General features: G+C 43.3%; 1 protein-coding gene across 1 annotated transcript in view; it reads right to left on the bottom strand.

The window, feature by feature from the left end:
* Positions 1–8,220, bottom strand: part of ELOVL5 (ELOVL fatty acid elongase 5) — a 74,305-nt gene extending 66,085 nt beyond the window's left edge. The window contains exon 1 of the mRNA XM_019668089.1: positions 7,922–8,220. The gene's annotated coding sequence lies outside the window, so the exon portion shown is untranslated. The remainder of the gene's footprint in view (positions 1–7,921) is intronic.
* Positions 8,221–13,356: the final 5,136 nt, after the last annotated feature.

Here is a 13,356-nt window from a genome sequence, read left to right on the forward strand (position 1 = left end):
ACCCTCTGATTTTAGGAATCATCGTACTGATGGCCGTCATAACGTTGTCAGACCCGGTGACCACACCCAGAAAGAAAATGGAGTTCTAAAAGAGTCTAATAACTCCAACAGAAATCAAAGTGGTGGAAAGTGAGCCTATCTTCAGCCTGAACAAGCGGCCCTTAGCAGGGCCTGTGTCAGAATGACCTAGAAGATGTTTTCAAAACACACATGACTTCCACCTCCACACAAGGAAATCAGACAATCTGGAGACAGCGGCTCCCCAGAGGACTTGGGTGCCCTTCCCGCCGCCCACACCTCTCAGGTCTTCTATACCTTGTAAATAAGACCCAGGTGGAGCTGGGGCCAGGGAAGGAAAATGATGCTGGACGCCCTTGGCCAGTCACACTAGTACAGCCAATTGGCAACTGGGCAAAGTTTGAACACTGATTTCTTATGCCAGTAATTATAGAGCTCTCCTGTGTATGCACCTCTAATTACACCAAAAAGAGGAGGCTTAAGTGCAGAATATCTAAAACAGGAGTCAGAGAAGAAACAAAAGGTCACCTTCTTTCAAGGACTCATCTTAAATGTTATTCCCCTATTAACTAGGTCTAAACTTTTTAGTTACTCTCAAAATTTCTATGTTGGATACAGTGTCAACCTCCCAGAATGTAATGATGAAGAAGAAACTCACCTCTGTTTATTCTAGTTCTGTATCAAGAACTGTAAACGCACAGATTACTACTTAGGTCTAACAGGTATACAGCATAACCAGGTGGCTCAGAGCAGACTGCAGCCAGCCTGCCTGGGTTTGAACACTGCATCTGCCTCCGACTAGCTGTAGAGCCTTGAACAAGTCACTGAACTTTCTGGGCCTTAGTTTCCTCATATGCAAGATTGGGGTACCTACCTAAGGGGGGTTTTGTTGAGGCCAAAAGGAATCAATCTACATAGAGCACTTTAGAAAAGCGCCTCTTGGTATGTGGTATTGAGCAGCTATTAACATATTCAGTACCAGCCTCATTCTTTTTACAAGTTGCAAAGTATTCCATTGCCCCAACTGTAATGTAATTTATTTTTCCGAAAGACATTTACTCTGTTGACTCTTTCAATCTTTTGCTATTATAAACAATGTTTCAGTGAACAGCCTATAAAATAGAGGGATCTTTTTACCATGATCATCAAATTAAGTCAGTCCCCTACTTAACTTTCATGTATAATACTGATGATTTGAACACCCTCCAAGGTAGGCACAGATATTATCAACTCCAAGTTCTACATAGAAGTTTCAAAGTGGTGGAGTGATTTACTGCCAGAGCCAAGACAGCATAAGAGGAAGAGTTGGAACTCGATCCAGATGTGTGTCTGCCAACCTGAAAGGCATTTTCTTAAATACACTTCCTACAGCTTTGCTCACTTAAAAAAAAAACAAAGCAGAGTAGATGCTCTTATAAATGCACTTCAGATCCATAGTAGAGGCAAATATTCAGAAGTTCTGTAAGAAGGAAACTCAAATTTCCAGAGGTGCGTATCAGCTCACAAATAGGGCAGATGGAGTATCAACAACTTCTGTAAATATTAAAGTAATTTATTTCTTCTGCCAAAGGCTGAAACAGAGGTACCCTGAACACTACCCCTAGGGACATACACCACACTGCCAAACTCCCAGGGAAGCAAATGAATAATTATTGAATTTGATATTATGAGAACTTTTTTGGGGGTAAGACAAATTCATAACAATTATTTTGTAGTAGCATTGGCTGTGCCAGGACCAAGGAGGACAGGTATTCTGGCATTCAGAATAACTCAGATAAGGCCGGCCGAGTGGCTCAGTTGGTCAAGAGCTCACTCAAGAATGTGAGCCCTGAGCAACAGCGGTTCGATTCCTGGCCAGAGCTGAGCTGTTGCTGAACTTCCAACAGGTGGCAGGATGACTCAGCCAAAAAAAAAAAAAAAGAAAATAGAATAACTCATATAAAATAACGACCTAAGTGGCCAATTCTCCAGCATGGCTTTAATGAGGTCTGCTTAGTATGAGCTTGGCTTATAAGAGATTGGTTCTGACAGGGTAAAATTGTTGACAATGGGGAAAGAAAAGAGCAAAGTCAGAACTTAATAAGATGTAACCGGTAAACTAGCATGTGCTAACAGAAGGGTGGCTAACTTAGCACAAGCTTTATAGTTAGAAAAGAAACTGCAGTATGTTTCAAGAAAATGGTTATTCTCTTAACTAGAGGAAGCACAACAGTACCAGCACTAAAAATCTTAAAACAAACTGGGATCCTAAATCCCAGTCAGCACGAAGACAAAAGTCTAACTTAACATATAAGGGATACTAAGCCATTACACACAACTGTACTTCCCACAGAACTGGCAGGGGAGAATGCCGACGAAGGGTGGGAATTCATTTTTCTGAACACTCACCAAGCATCAATATTTTAAATCCAGGGACCACACAATTCTAAAATCAAATGCCTACAAGTGAAATAAAAATGTTCCCATGGAAGAAATATGCCAGGGGGAGCCCAGTGGGAACCAAACAGTTTGGTAATGATAACATTTCTGGGTTGAAATCAGGGTTGGGGGTGTGGGTATGTGGGTGGAAGTTTCTACTACAGAAATTAAACATTAGGTCAGGTTACCTTCCTAAACAATTCACTTTACTAGGTCAAAACATCTCCAGCAATTATGTTTAACTTCTTAAAAAGAGAAAACTGTAATTTCCATCACTGATTCTGACAACTACTTTTCTAAGACCTAAATGCTTTCAACTTTCATGCTCCCTCCCTGGTCAGACAAAAACCAAAGGATTTGCTCCTGGCAAACGTGAAAATAAAAAGTTTAGTACTGACGGGCCTGAAAATCACCTTAGTTCAAGCTTTTATTTTTAAAGAGAAAAAGACCAATGCCCAGACTTGATTTTCTTATAGTTGTTGGGAAGTTAGGACAAGAAACCATGGCAGCTAGGTTCTACAGAAGGGTGAGGCACCCTGCCTTAAACAACTATGCCTTCCTAGCTTCTCAAATTACTTCAGTTGTAACAAACAAAGAAATATGCATGCGCTTTACTGTAAACCTGTTCCATGAGGCAATATTTATTTTAATATCTTTTATGTGAGTTGAGGTAACCCAGCTGATGGAAGGAGTCCAGAAGTTCTAACTCCAGGCTCTATTGGCAACTGACTGCATGAGCTTTACCAATGCTGGGATATTTCTTTCCCTCACCAAGGATACTTTATTAAAAGGTGGGAAGCATCCTGACTTCAGTAACATTAAAATGTGAAAAAGTACTTGTAGCGATTTTAAGATGCCACTGATTATAAGCTGCATCTCTACCCAGATACATCAAAATGTGAAAAACTGTCTGAAAATGGATGAAATGTGCTGGAAATGTACTTGCAGAAGGGCAACAATAACAAAAAGTAGCTGAGAGAGACTGGCTGCAAAGAGAAGGAACTGAAACTCGAGGAGAAGAAGTGGTTTGTGTGGACATGTATTGGATGTTAGGGTATGTCCACATGGTTACAAAGCGTCCTCCTTCTCTCCTTATGATACCATGGTTCTTCTACCACCCCCTCTTAAGAGTGTCCTCGTATCCTTGTTGGCCCTCAAATCCAAGTGATCTCCAAGTCACATAGATCTGACCCTAACAACATGCTGGTGCAGTTAGCTCTCTCCAGTCTGTGCTCATGGCTACGGCTCCAGGTGGAGCTTTATCACAGCCCAAGCCTCTTCTAACAACCTCCCAGCTCATCTCCACATTCCCAGCCTCTGTCCACACCCATCCATCCACACACTCTGACAAGACCCATATTCCTGGAGCACAGCATTCATAATGCACTCCTGCTGCTTCAAAAGCTTCAGTGGTGCCCTGTTACCAAACCCCTCAAGAGAGAGAGCAGGGTAGGGGGCCAACAACCTGGGCTGTTATACTTTGTAACCTTGGGAAAGTCTCAACTTCTCTGAACCTCCATTTCCTCACCTGTAAAGTGGGAACGCTCATTGTAGCAATTAACAGTAATTGAGATAAATCCAGGTAAAGTGCTCAATGCAGGGTTTGACACATAATAGCTCAATAAAAGTTGGCCATTCTTATTATCATCAAAACTTGTCTTTCTAGCCTTTTCTTCCACTTCTGCCCTCTCAGTTTTCAGCCAACTGGGCTACTTGCTTTTTGCCCAATAGTTCTACACTTGTTTGCTCTCCAAACTCCCCTCTTATAGAATGCTGCAATCTCCGCATGTGAGATGCCTCTATGGAATGTAAGCCTAAATTTAAATGTTGGTTCAATTCTATTTAGTTTAATCCAGTCATCTCTTTAGTACTGAATGCTTGTAGGCAACACTGTGCTCACTTCCCCCATGTCCATACAGGACTTCCCTGAAGACGTAGTAGTTGTCTGGTACAGGTGAGGTGAAATTTAAATCCACATCCTCAATTCTGGAATGGCCAGGTTATCAGCTTTCCATTGTTATAGTTACTACTTCAAGTAAACAAGGCCTATATCAATCACCTCAAGGCCAAGGACCTTCTTTGGAGGTGAAGGGAAGAGATGTTTCTCTATGAGAATATGGTAAGAGGAGGGTCCAAATTGTTGCAGGCAGTCATCTTGCAAAATCAGCCTATGGACATAACCGACATATGACAGGCCTTCAGGGAAACAAGCAAAAGTTTTGCTATGAGGACTTTTCAGGTCAGGTGGTCATCTGAGTTGGGTTTTCTGTCTCTTGTACCAAAAGCATCCTAACCAATTCAACAGTGTAAGGCACTGATATGTCTAAAATGGATAACTCTGCCATAAACCTTTCTCACATATAGTTAGACAAGACTCCAGAAATCTTCTGACCCCCTTTTTTAGCTCAAGGTGAAGATTAAGAATGGGTGTAAAAGGATTAAACTGTAAACTAACTCAGGAAGCCGTTTGGAGTTAGGAACTGTGTCATTCAACTTTCTATAGAACCGCTCGCCCCATCTCAAACACACACACACACACACACACACACACACACACACACACAAACACACTACACACTCAATAACTGCCAAGTCAATGAACTACCAACAAGAATCAAATATGGGCTAAATGGAAGGGAATAGATTTTAAGCAGACTTGAAAGGTGACAAATTATTAATCTTGGATGGCTTGAAGATGGACCTTTAAACATGAGGTGAGATTTTTTAAGTTACAGAGTAACACAGTTACATAAACGGCACATAGCCCACTGAACAAATCCTAGCAGTGCTAGGATAGACAGAGGAGCAGGTGTGATACAAGAGAATCACTTCGCAATTCTAGGCTTTGCATTCTCTAAAAAAGAGGTATGGCTAACACTTCTCACAGGATGGCATAAGAATTATGTATGGAACGCAACTACTTATAGGAAGGTACTCACATCAGTAATACCTGAATCTGCATGCAAAGGCTTAGTTATGGGTAACGAATGGAAAGATTCATTCTGTTCCATCAGGAACAGAAGATTTGGCAGGCAACAAAGGGAAGAATTCAAAATAATTACAGAATGTTGTAGGAGAGCAGAAGGATGTGGCCAAGTAAGAAAGAAGTAAAACCATCACTCACACTCTCAACTATTTACTTAGGCATCAAAGTTACCCTTAGAGGAAGGTAACTACATTTACCTCGATTTGTATAATTCAAGTGGGAAACAGGACACCCAAGGGTCGATATACTTACCTATAGCAATAGCAGGACAACCAATAATTATGCTGAGAGCAAACAAAGCAGTGAAAAAAAAAAGATCCTTGAGAGATCTTTGCAAATGTCAAATATCCCAAAATTAAAGTCTCTACCCAAAAAACTCTGTTGATCCCAGAAAATGAGATAACTGAGCTCATTTTCAAAAGTGACTTCATAGGGATACTGGAATTAGTGTTTGTGAAAACCTAGTTTTGAATATTTTCCCAGTTATTTGAGATTCTCGAGTTTCATTCTTGGCCACCTCACTCCCCCTTCCCCAAGAAGAAAAAAAAATAAGTGAAGAAGGGAACGTTTGCAGACCCATGCTGTGCTCTTTCATTTGTATCATCTTTTGAAATCCATATAACAATTCTGCAACATGACATCCCCATTTAGACAAACAAGGAAACAGTCAAGGGGACGAGGGCAGTGTCTGAAGCATGATTACTTTTCTTGAAAAATATCTGACAAATTTTAATATGCTTTCTACTTTCACTTTTAAGCCAAGTTCTATTCTAGATTCTGTAAAATTAGCCATCTGTAACCATCAATAACATTTTCCCTTCCTGTCTTCAGTTAGAAATGGAAGAGAAAGGAAAACGCAAAAAGAGAAACGCTACAGAAAAGTTCCTGGCAATGAGAAGTTATAATCTAGGGTAAGAATCTAAAAGGGACATGAGTGACACTTCTCTTTCAAGTGCGCAGCTTTCTTGGAGAATCCCGGGCAGCGTCTAAGCTGACTAAAAAAGTGATCCACTTGCCCCCTAACTGCAGATGAAAAAAGTAAAAGAAGAGTTAGTTCACAGCCATCGAATGCAAAACCGGCTGTATCCGTATCTGCTGATTCTGCACCAAATGCTGTTGGCTGAGACGTGCAAGCAAACCAACTGCAAACCAACAGGTTATCTACCAAGTGGTTAGGGAACAAGTTACAAAGCCTAACAAGCAACATTAGCTCCTCCGTACAACCCTAATAAAGCACTTCCTGCCACGGCTCCCACTATTAAAGAATTAAGGCTGTTTGCTCCGCACAATTCCCCGGCCGGCACCCCTGGGTTTCGAAGCCCAGCTAATAGAAGTCATATACTGGATTCATCCATAGGGGACCCCCACCCCAAAGGTGGTCGAAAGCATTCTTTAAATTTGCAGTCAAGCTGGAAGATAAGCTTCATGACAATCGTCGGGAGGGGAAACCATCTCCCTTCAAGTGCAAGATCAAGGAACGTTTGGCAAGACAGTTTGAAAGAACAACTCTTGCTCCAGGCATGACTCGAGGGTGGACTAGATGAGTCGAAGAGCGGGGTAGAGTCTTATAGGCGTGGAAACTTTAAAAGGGCACTTTCCCTTACAACTCACAGCACACGCGACCCGAGGTCTTCCCCCGGCCCAGAGCCGCCCCCGCGCCTCGCGCCTGCCTCCCTCCCCGTCCGCCGCTCCCGCGCCCGGACTCCTTAAAGGACCGCGGGGTCGCTCTCGAGTCCCCGCCCCGTTGCTTTCGCACCGGCCTCATCCCTCCTGGACTACCGCGGCGGGCTGTAGTTATCTGGTTTTAATAAAAACCGGAGTGGTCCGGGGCTAGCGGTCTTCCCTCCGGAGGGCAGAGACAAGGCCGGGGGGTCCCTGCACCGCCAGCTCAGCGCGGGACCCAGGCGGGCGCGCCCTGGCTCTCGATGCCGACGCGACCCGCGACCCCCGAGGCTCTCCGAACTCATCCAGGTTTTGTTCTCCCCAAAGAAAGCGGTCTCTCTCTCTCTGAGGGCGCCTCCCTGGACTTCCCACAAGCAAGTTCATCCCGACCCGGCGGGCGGACCTGAGAGCACAAACCCATCCATCCCGCCTCCGGTCTAGGCACAGTGAGTGTTCCCGCGGCGCCTGTCAGCGTGCAAACCTGCCCTGCTGCGGCTTCCACACGCCGAACAGGTGAGCCAGCATCGCGGTGGAAACTCCAGCTCAGCCTCAGCCTCGGCGGCGGAGCGAGCCACCTCGCGCCTGCACGGCTATCCCCGCGCCGGCCGGCCGTGCCTAGGGAGCCCAGCTGGGGGCCCCGGGGCCGGACGGGCTGGGGGCCGCCCGGGCCGCCCGGGCTCCTCCGCCATGCGGGCGGAGCGCGGGCCGCGCGGGCAGCGCGTCCTCGGCCCCGGGTCCGGGACCTAACGGCAGCCCTCTCGTCCCAGCTGCGCGCTCACACGGGTGTCATGGCCGAGCGGCAGCCGCAGGCGAAGTTTCCAGGAGCGGACGGCTTACCTCTTCAGCCGAAGGAGAGCAGTAGCTTGGAGAAGCAGCGAGGCGGACACCGGAGCGCCCGTGGCCAGCCCGAGCCGAGGAGGATGTGGGAGGGAGGCACCAGTAGTCAGGAACCGCCGCGATGGGAAGAGGAAGGCGCCGGGTATCTACAATCAGAACGTGGGCTGACCGTGACGTCACAATGGCGCGGCCAGCCAATCACGGCCCCAAGGCTGAATCAAGCGCTATGATGTCATGCGGCCCCGGAGCCAATCGCGAGACAATAGAACTTTCGTGATTGTAAATTCCAGAATCCGATGCAGTGGGGAGCGGGGAATTGACTTGGACCTTTCTGGTTCACGTGTCTCTGGACAGTTTTATCCCCTAATAAGCCTGCGTAGAGCGCAGAGCCTGCGCAATAGCGGCAGTGAAGTTCCCGATGCCCTGAACTCTGGTTCTCTCAGTGCCAGGCGTGGCTTGGCCGTGTGGCCACGTCTGGATGGCAGAAGCCCGCTCTCGAAGCCGCCGTCTCTGTGGTTCTGGAAGGGATCTAGTTCTCGGTTTTAGCTGATAGGGTTAACTGCCTACGGGGACCACCGGAACAAAGGTGTGCAGTTGAACAAGATATGGCAACAACAAAACTGATGTTATAGCTTAACTCCCTTCTGATCTACCGTGATATTTCTTGGTGATTCTGATTTTCCCATAGAGACCACTACCAACTCCATTTCTACTTTAGAAATTATTGCAAAGTCTTGTAAAAGGAGGACAGGTGGTGGAGTAAATGACGTCTTTTCAGCTAGACAAATTTAAGCACTTAAAATGCTTTGTGCTCAGGGCACAAATAGAAGATCCTTGCTGTTTTTCGTTGATATTTGGATAATTAAAGGCCTTCATCATTCTAGTTTCCTACGCTTTCCCCATATCAAGCCCCAGAAATTAAGCCTTTCTCCTTGTGCCCTCTTGCTGTATTGCTACTACTCCATGTCCTTCCACCCAATATAGTCAATCATTTAATGCAGGCAGATTTATTCTTTTACATATTTAAAAGTGTAATGTTTATTTTATCATGTGCCAACTGTGTTTCAGGCACTGGGCCGTTGTAGTGGGAATGCAGATGTACAAACTATATACAAATTTGGTAATTTAAACATACAGAAATAATTGAGGTTTTTAGCAGTCAATTGCCATTCAACTTCACAAACACTGAAAGACTTCAGTTTGTCAGCTACTATGCTAGGTGTTAGGAATAAAAACTTCAAGGACCCCCTCTGCCTGTAAACTGATTCAATCAGAAAACAACTACCATGTAAATGCTACAATGGAAGCCAAGGTACAGATTAACTTCGGAACTTTCTGTTAAGGGACCTGTGAAAAACATGCTAGAGACAAAGAGGAGTTTGGCAAAGGTATCTTCACTCTTCTAGCAGCCCAAGGCCAGAGCTGGTTCAGCTCTTTGTCACTTGTCCAAGCTCTGTCTTTCCAGATTTTAAGAGTTTCAAATTTCACTTGATATTCCCAAAATTTCAAGCTTTACATCACATTCAATTGTTTTTATTGTTCTCATCTATCAAAATATGTTAAGCCCATATCACCAAAATATCTATATTTCAAATTATGGGCTTATATAACTGTCAAGTCATACATTAAATTTTAAATATTTTTTATTTAAAAATATTTTATCCCTATCCCCGAAAGCATGCCTTTTCACGTGCCTTGACAGATAGCTCTTAATCAGTGTATCTTGGTTTCTATTATAGCATTTTCTACGCTGCACTGTAGTTGTGTCCTGACTGTATACCAGCTTGCTCAATCCATGGGGTGCTTATACACCCACTTTGAAGACCACTGCTTTAGATTGTAAACTCCATTGGAGGGGGAAACGTTGGATTTTGTTTGTTATTTATCTGCAGATCTTACTACAGTCCCTGGTATGTAATAAGAGCTTAGGAAATATGTTTTGAATGAGTGAACTCTTACTCCTCTCACCATTACCATCACCACACTGGTGCTTCCATTTTTTTGCTCCAGAATTCCAACCCTCTGTCAGATAATCATGTCCCAGGACTATTGAAGCCTCTAAAATCTAAGTAAGATCAAGTTATAATTCTTCCTCCATCAAGAGACTTAAGGTTCCCAATACACATATGATTTAGAGGGCATTTCCCACCCACACAGTTCATCTTATACCCTACAGTGTAAACTAATTACCGTGACCACTGGATGAATTACTCCATATTATAGTACCACATTCATTGATAAAGCTGCAAGAAAAGCAGTAGAACTGAAATGACTCCCCAACTTAACTGTGGGTATTTTCTTCAAAATAAAAGAATGCCTAGGATTCAATGCCAGAGTTTAAGAAAAGTGGTTTAGTTAGCGTCACACCAGGTTCCTGACCAACCAGGTTCTGGACACTGCTGGAGCCATCCCAATCCTTATAACTAACTAATGAAAAGTGAACCCAGGTAAAGTGGGGTAACAAAACCCTGTAACTCTTGCCTTTTTTTTTCATAGTATCCATATGGTAGCTCCCCTAGAAGTGATTGTTGAATCATCTTCAATTAAAGTAAACTATTTTTTTTTTAGATTTTTTTTTTATTGGGGAATTGGGGGGTTGGGAACAGTGCTGGGGAATTGGGGGAAGGGGAACAGACAAGTTGCTGTTGTTTTGTTCTTCATTCTAGTTGTGGAGGACGTTGCTTCATTGCGCTCTTCCCGGGTGAGGCAGATCAGTCGCCGGCTTCTGGACGGCTGCTCACAGCGGCTGCTGGCCGCTCATGCTGGCTGCTGGCTACATACGGTAGCCCATGGCAAACCCCTGCCACAGGGACTGCAGCCTATGCCATTGCCAGCGACTCACGGCAGCCCAGCTCCAGGTTGAGCTGTTGTTCAGCATCTTAGCTATGGAGGGCAGTGTCACTGGCCCTCATATGTGGGATCCGAACTGGGGCCCTCTGGCATCCCAAGCCAGTTCTTAACCATCGCGCCACTCAGCCGGCCCAAGTAAACTGTTTTATTCCTACTTCTCTCCCTTCTCCTGCTGTCTTTTATTTATTTTTAAATTCTGGTATTGTTTTTCCTTTTGCTCTTAATTTTCATCAGTGATCTCAGGCCTCCTCCAACCACATACTTCCAAGTGTATTAGAAGGCTGCTTCAAGGTTGCTCTTGAGAAAGAAAGCATTTAACATCCTGGAACATTTATTCTATTGTTATTACATCTGTAGTTGGATGAAGAAATACAATTGAAAGTTTCCTTAGAATGCAATTCTAATTAGTGAGACTGTTGTTTCATTTAAGGGTGAAATACTGTATGTGCTTAGGAGATAGTCGCATGACATAATGAAACCTGCCTTTTGAGATAAGACATAAGCCTATGTTTACCGCTGGACTTTACAAAGTTGACTACGATATAGGCTAAGTATAAGCTAGTTTATGCTAAGGATGCCACTATGCAGTCTTCATTGGTTTCTGTCTTTTTTTTTTTCTTCCCTATGATCTTGCTTTTTTTTCTTCTTTTCTAGTTTGTATTTTCTGTTATCTTGTCAGGGTTTCCCATTGGCCTGTTTTGTCTTTGCTGAGGCAAATAAGAAAGTAAAAGCAGTTTCCTTTCCTCCTCAGACCTTGGAATCAGTTCTATACTCCCATTGTTACTTTGCTGCTAGTTCTCTTCATTGCTATTCAACAATATGACTGAGGTTTATATCTATTCCTATCCTTGAGTGTTCATCTTGGTGGATGTGAACCACATGTAGGCACTGCCCATGCCTAGTCTGCCATGTTGTTTTCCCAATGGCCAGAACCACTGTCAAATAGCAGGTGCTCATAAATATCTGCTGAATGAACAGTTTGAACTATTTCTGGAATCTCTAGTCTTTTCTTCTCCACTTCCTTTTACACTCTTTAGTCCTCTACCCAGGAGCAACTGGATTATGAAAGGAATTTGTGTCCTCAGCGCTCTCTATCTACATTTACTTCCTAGGTGTTATTATCACCCCCTTTGTGGCTTTGGATTCCATCTACATGTACTCTGCTGACTCTCAAATGCATTTCTCTAGCCCAATTCCAAACTTACATACCTAACTGCCTATTAATGACTTCTCCTCTTGGATGTCCAAAAGGCATCTCATAATGAGATTAATAAAAAATGAACTCTCGATTTTTCCTCAGACCTACTCTTTTCATGATCTTTCCAGCTCTGTAAATGACAACTCCATCCATTTTCTCAAGCCAAACTCCTTAGAGTGATGTTTAGCTCCTCTCTTTCTCTCACATCCTACATCCATGCATCAGCAAAATCCTGCCTGATTGATCTTCAAAACATATCTAGAATCTGTTTGCCTTTCACAATCTTTACCACAACCACCAATTTAAGTCACTGATAGGTGTTACTGAGAATTTTTTAATAGCCTGCTAACTGGACCTCTACTTCTGGCTTTGCCTCCTACGGTCTATTCCCAACCCTACAGCCTAAGTGATCCTCTTAAAACCAAAGCCAGATCATGTCATGTGTTTGCTTAAAAACATCTCATCTCAGTAAGAATAAAAATCAAAACCCTTACAATGGTCTATAAAGTCCTTCATGACTTAGCACCTTACCATTTCTCTGACCTTCTGTCTTCTACTCACATGGTCTCCTTCTTGTTCCTTGAGTACACCATGTACTGGACTTGGAGTTGCCTCAGGGTCTTTGCACATACTCTTCCCCAATGCCTAGAATACTTTAACCCAGAAAGCTCCAAGGCTTACACCCATGCTTCATTCTGCTCTTTATAAATGTCATCTTCTTAGAGAGTTCTCCTTGATCACTCTCTATATTTGCATCTCCTTCCTCGCCTCCCACATTCTGGAAGCTTTACTCTCGTTTATTTTACTCCTTAGCACTTATCACTGTCTGACATACTCTAGGTTTATTTTTAATATTTATTTATCCCCCCTCCCTCCATAAACACATTGAGGCACAGACTTTGTTCTGTTCACCACTGTATACCCAGCACTTGGAACACTGCCTGGCACCTAATAAGCGCTTAATAAATATTTATTCAATGGCTAAATGAATGGAGACATGAATGGAAAATTGAAATGTAAATCAGTAAGATATGCTTTTACAGACACCATTTGGGCACAAATTAAGTCTAAGAGAAAGAAAATACCAACTACAATAATTTAAAAATGATTGTCTATGGGTATTGTTTTTCTGTTCCCCATTAAAGACAAGATAATAACTTTTTCCTGCCACTTTTATGAAATTTGAAACTGAAAAATTAACATGATCCAAAGAATATTTAACATTTTAACAGTGCTATAAAGGAAGAAAGACCATTACCACTGTTATCATGAAGAAATACCATTGTCTTAAGCTGGTTTGAATTTGGGATATCTTACTCTTCTATAAATGCAGCAGTTATCTTTAATATCAAATGCTTTCTCTTGAAATAGAAAGTGTCATGATATT

This window comes from Hipposideros armiger, unplaced genomic scaffold, assembly GCF_001890085.2.
Source record: "Hipposideros armiger isolate ML-2016 unplaced genomic scaffold, ASM189008v1 scaffold_516, whole genome shotgun sequence".
Lineage (NCBI taxonomy): Eukaryota > Metazoa > Chordata > Mammalia > Chiroptera > Hipposideridae > Hipposideros > Hipposideros armiger.